We start from the raw sequence: 5,773 nt of genomic DNA on the forward strand, positions 1-5,773 counted from the left end.
GTCCTAACCAGTTGGGCGCTCTCTCAAGGGATTTTGAAACTGAGCTACTAACAATGGATGGCTTGGAAAGCAATTTCATTATGATTTAGTGCAGAATCTGACTGTTTCCTGCACTTCACTGTAGTTACAGCTGCCTGATGTTCACAGAGTCCTTGATTCCCAGGCCTGGGCAGTTAGTTTCCAAGAAAACAAGGAAAACAATCCTTACCAAAGGTTGGAAACTCTTCCAGGTATTTGATAGGTATAAACCTATTTACTCTGTACAAAACCCCATAAGTAAGTTCAATTATTATCCTAAGGGAGGAAACCACCCCTCATATTGTCTTATGCCCAATTTCTGCCTCCAAAGAAAGAAAAAGTAAAAACAGGCACAAATGAAATCCACAAGCAGACAGCCCGGCGCCACACCCTGGTCCTGGTAGTTAAAGATGGACCCCTGACCTAATCGGTTATGTTATCTATAGATTACAGACATTGTATAGAAAAGCACTGTGAAAATCCCTACCCTGTTTTGTTCCGATCTAATTACCAGAGCATGCAGCCCCTAGTCACGTACCCCCTGCTTGCTCAATCGATCACGACCCTCTCACACGCACCCCCTTAGAGCTGTGAGCCCTTAAGAGGAACAGGAATTACTCACTCGTGGAGCTCGGCTCTTAAGGCAGGAGTCTTGCCCATGCACCCAGCCGAGTAAACCCCTTCCTTCTTTAACTCGGTGTCTGAGGAGTTTTGTCTGCGGCTCGTCCTGCTACAATCCCATTTTGCAGGTAAGAAAACAATCTCAGAAAGGTTGTATGACTTGCTCAGGGATACAAAGATTAAGAACAAGAATGCTGGCTGCAGAGTCTGTGACCTTCACTCTTCTTATTGCCCTTACTCTTGACTAATTTTGTAGTCCCTTGAGAGCAAAAATTGTGCCTGAAATGTCTTACGACCCGTTCCAGTTAAAGCAATAATTAGGCTGTTCTATGCTGTTGGCCTTAGGAAATGGATGGCACCATAGCAGGTATCATGTTTTGTTTTGTTTGTTTGTTTTGCTTTTTATAGAGATGGGGTTTCACCATGTTGCCCAGGCTGGTCTCAAACTCCTGAGCTCAGGCCATCTACCCACCTACACCTCCCACTGTGCTGGGATTACAGGCGTGAGGCACCACACCTGGGGATGACACAACAGAATGCAGATTATAAAAGAATCAAGTTTTTGAATACCAGTTCAGCTTGGGTGAAAATGCCAGTTCAGAAAGGCAAAAGGCACACGGCATACGTGAAAGGTATGGAGAGTGCAGGTGCCCTTCACTCAAACTCAATATAGGTTTTCTCATGGTGGGGATGTCAGGGTAACAAAAATCTTTTATTAAAAAGGCTTGTACCTTGACACAATCCAATCTAAAATCCAGGTAAACAATGACAGGGGAAACCACAGAAATCCTAGAAAGTGTGAGCTCAGAAAAATCACAGTCTAGGAGTAATACATACACTATGAAAAAGATGAAACTGAAATAGACCCTCCCACCCCCGATAAAGCTAAAAACCAAGACCCAAGATTATTAGGGTAAACTGCTATTAAATTCCGATAAATAATTGAATGAATGGAAACCTTTTTGAGAAGAGACCACAATTGATAGATTCTACAAGGAAACCATCTAGAATGTCATTTGGAGTGTCATAATGTTACATACCATTAGAAATTATTAATTGTACAAAAAAGCAAAGAGAAAGATTATTAATTGATAGAGAAGATAATGAATAGAAGCAGATGCAGTGATGATTAAGATATGGGAGTTAGCACGCAGAAATTTGACAATAATGATAAAAATATTAAAAAAAGATAAAAACATACAGCCAAAATAGATGAAAAGATGGATAATTTCAACTGAGAATGGGATGTATTAAAAGATGGATATCATAGGATGGGTAAGTGAAATAAATGAAAATTAAGAGCTCATGGATGTTTTAACAGCATATTGAAAACAGCAGAATAAAAGATGAGTGACCCTGAAGGCCAAGTAATATAAAAAGTCTAAACTAAGGAAAAGAGGAAGAGAAGAAAAAATATAACAAAGCATAAAAATATGTAGAACATGGCCCAAAGGTCAAAATGTGAACCTGGAGTCTCAGAAGGAGAGCAGAGAGAGAATGAGGCATGGGGAATTCTTCAAATCTGATAAAAAAAATTACTAAAGTTTGAAAATTCAGTAGCACACTTCTACAAAATCCATAGCTTAAAAGGAAACAATAAAAACTTGAAAATATTTTGAGCTGAGTGATTAAATATATATAAAATCTGTTGTGGTTTGGCTTTGTGCCCTCGCCCAAGTCTCACCTTGAATTGTAATAATCCCAAGGTGTCAAAGGTGGGACCAGGTGGAGGTAATTGAATCCTGGGGGTAGTTTCCACCAAGCTGTTTCCATGATAGTGAGTGAGTTCTCAGGAGATCTGATGGTTGTATATACATCTCACATTTCCCCTGCTGACTCTCATTCCCTCTCCTGCTTCCCTGTGAAGAGGTGTCTTCCACCATGATTGTAAGTTTCCTGAGGTCTCCCTAGCCATGCAGAACTGTGAGTCAATAAAACGTTTTTCCTTTATAAATTACCCAGTCTTGGGTATGTCTTTATTAGCAGTGTGAGAATAGACTAATATCATATCAACTCATGGAATTCTCCTTAAGGGAAATTTTTAGCTTTAAAGCATATATTTGAAAAAAGGAAAGTTTTGTAGTAATCAATCATTTCAACTTCCAATGCAATTAGATTTTTAAAAAGTTGAATGAAAAACAGAAAAAAAATGAAGTAATTAAAAATAAATTTAAAAATCAATGCAATACAAAAATATAATGAATTAATAAAACTAAATTTGGTACTTTGAAAAATTAGTAATACTGGTACTGAAAAAGAAATCGTCTATACAGAAATTAAAAAGAAGACATTATCATAAATACAACAGATGTTAGCAAGAAAATAAGATGTTATACAAAGCTTCATACAGGTAAATTTGAAAATTTGGGAAAATGGATAAATTCCTTAAAAGTAAAACCTACCAGCCAGGCGCGGTGGCTCACGTCTGTAATCCCAGCACTTTGGGAGGCCGAGGCGGGCGGATCACGAGGTCAGGAGATTGAGACCATCCTGGTTAACACGGTGAAACCCCGTCTCTACTAAAAACACAAAAAATTAGCCGGGCGCGGTGGCGGGCGCCTGTAGTCCCAGCCACTCGGGAGGCTGACGCAGGAAAATGGCGTGAACCCCGGGAGGCGGAGCTTGCAGTGAGCCGAGATGGCAGCACCGCACTCCGGCCTGGGTGGAAGAGCGAGACTCCGTCTCAAAAAAAAAAAAAAAAAAAAAAAAAAAAGGTAAAACCTACCAAACCTGGTAGAAGAAAAAATAAAAGGCCAGGCGCGGTGGATCACGCCTGTAATTCCTGCGCTTTGGAAGGCCGAGGTGGTGGGCGGATCAACTGAGGTCAGGAGTTTGAGACTAGCCTGCCCAACATGGTGAAACGCTGTCTCTACTAAAAATACAAAAATTAGCTGAGCGTGGTGGCGGGCGCCTGTTATCCCAGCTACTTCGGAGGCTGAGGCAGGAGAATCACTTGAACCCGGGAGGCAGAGGTTGCAGTGAGCTGAGAGCATGCCATCGTACTCCAGTCTGGGCAACAAGAGCAAAACTCCGTCTCAAAACAAACAAACAGATATAAAAATGTCTATATAAGTCAACATTTACTAAAGTTGAATTTATAATTAAAATCCTTCCCATTAAGAAAATTCCAGATCCAAGTGCCTTTATTTGTGAGTTCTTTCAAGCCTTTAGGAGTAAACACCACCAAATTTTACATAAAATTTTCCAAAGAATAGTGAAAGGATTCCAACTCATTTTATGGAGCTGGCATGAACTTGAAACAAATACCTAAAAAGAATATTACAAGAAAAAAAATGCTTGTTTATATGTCTCATATATGAAGATATAAAACTTTCTAAATATATATTTTTAAAATACAATTAATGAAACACATAAAAAATATAATCATGACCTAGCAGGACTTCAGGAATTACTGCATTATTGTAGGAATGCAAGGCTGGTATAATATTTGAAATGAACACAAATCTTTGCATTAAAAGAATAAAAGAGAAAAACATTTGATCACCTCAATCATTGCAGAAAATAATATTTGTGAATGCATAACTCAGTTAGCAATACAGTAATATGAAACCTCAGGGACAAAATAATAATAATAGTAGTAACAACATCAACAAGAAAGCACTAATCCAGTGACCAATCCTGTGTGGTTGTTATTTAGGGTTAATATCTTACCCCTGGTTATTTAGAGCTTTGATTTGAGTGGGCTGTGAAATTTGATCTGAGATAAAGTCCAGGGCTCCAGCAACCTGGATATTTGCATCAGGCTACCGCAGAAAATCAGAACCCCAGAGGTTGCTACTCACTTTGGAAGTATGAGTTGAGGTGGGAGGAGCAAGTGTTCTCCTATTAGAAGAAGTAAATAGAGTCAGAAGCTACAGTACCTATTCACCTTCCCACTTCTTTCTTTTATTTTATTTTATTATTATTATACTTTAAGTTTTAGGGTACATGTACACAACGTGCAGGTTTGTTACATATGTATACATGTGCCATGCTGGTGTGCTGCACCCATTAACTCGTCATGTAGCATTAGATATATCTCCTTCTTTCTTCTCAAATGGAAGTAGATGGAGAGGAAGGTCATGCCTGGTCCCTGGAGATTGGGTATTCCTTCACATCTGCTGAAACTTTTTTTTCCCCTTCACATTTGCTGAGATAATTGGCTTAATCCTAAAGTGAAGAAATAGGTTTTCTAAAAGAAATATTTTACTCCTCTCTTTTCACCTGAATTTGTAGACATTTGTCTGGGTAACTCACATGCCAGCAGGGATGGCTAAATTGGATTTTACAGAAGGAAAAAACATCTAAATAAGGTTATTATGTCTGAAGAACTTGCAATACTTTATGTTAATCCAGAAGGAGACTAACTAGATTATCTGGTCACAGCCCAATCTGTGTAGTTTTCACGGGCTGCAGTTTGTGAACTTAGCTTCTTCTGAATCTCATTCTGGGCTCACAATCTCATAATGGCTCCTTGTAAGAAATAAGTATTCCGTTAGACATGAGCTTGACAGATATCCCTGGGTCCTCCCCATATTCTTCTGTCATCAGGCTTTAGACAAAAATTTTCTTTGTGCTCTAGTAGGTTTGGTGCTTACCCAGATGATCCTTACCAGTGTTCTAAAGATGGTCTCCATCCTGCAGACCTCACAAAACTGTTGAATAATAGCTGGTTTTTAATAATCAAGTGCATATTTTAAGTCGATCTACTTCTATATGAAGTTTTCCCAGAATCTAATAACTTCTTCCCAAAATGAAAGCAAATTCAAACACAGCCGACCCCATCTGGTTGCGATGATTTATTATGACATAGGTTTGTTTGTTTGTTTGCTTGGTTTTTTGGTTTTTAGTAGTTCCATCACTTTCCCTGTTACTTTGCTTCAGCAAAGAAAGAGGAGAAAAGGATTGTGTTAGCAGATCCTGGTACCCTATCATGGGCAGTAATCCTGCTAAGAGTGTCCTGTGAGCACATCTCTGAAATATTGAGCGCTCACTGTCCATATTTCCTGTCTTCCTCCTCTAAATTCACTATCACTTAAAATCTTTTAAAAACAAAACAAACAAACAAAACCTCTCTGACAGATCATACTCTTTAAAAAAGTACATCTGCCCTTTCTTATTTTATTAAGGATGA

This window comes from Pan troglodytes, chromosome 14 (assembly GCF_028858775.2).
Source record: "Pan troglodytes isolate AG18354 chromosome 14, NHGRI_mPanTro3-v2.0_pri, whole genome shotgun sequence".
Lineage (NCBI taxonomy): Eukaryota > Metazoa > Chordata > Mammalia > Primates > Hominidae > Pan > Pan troglodytes.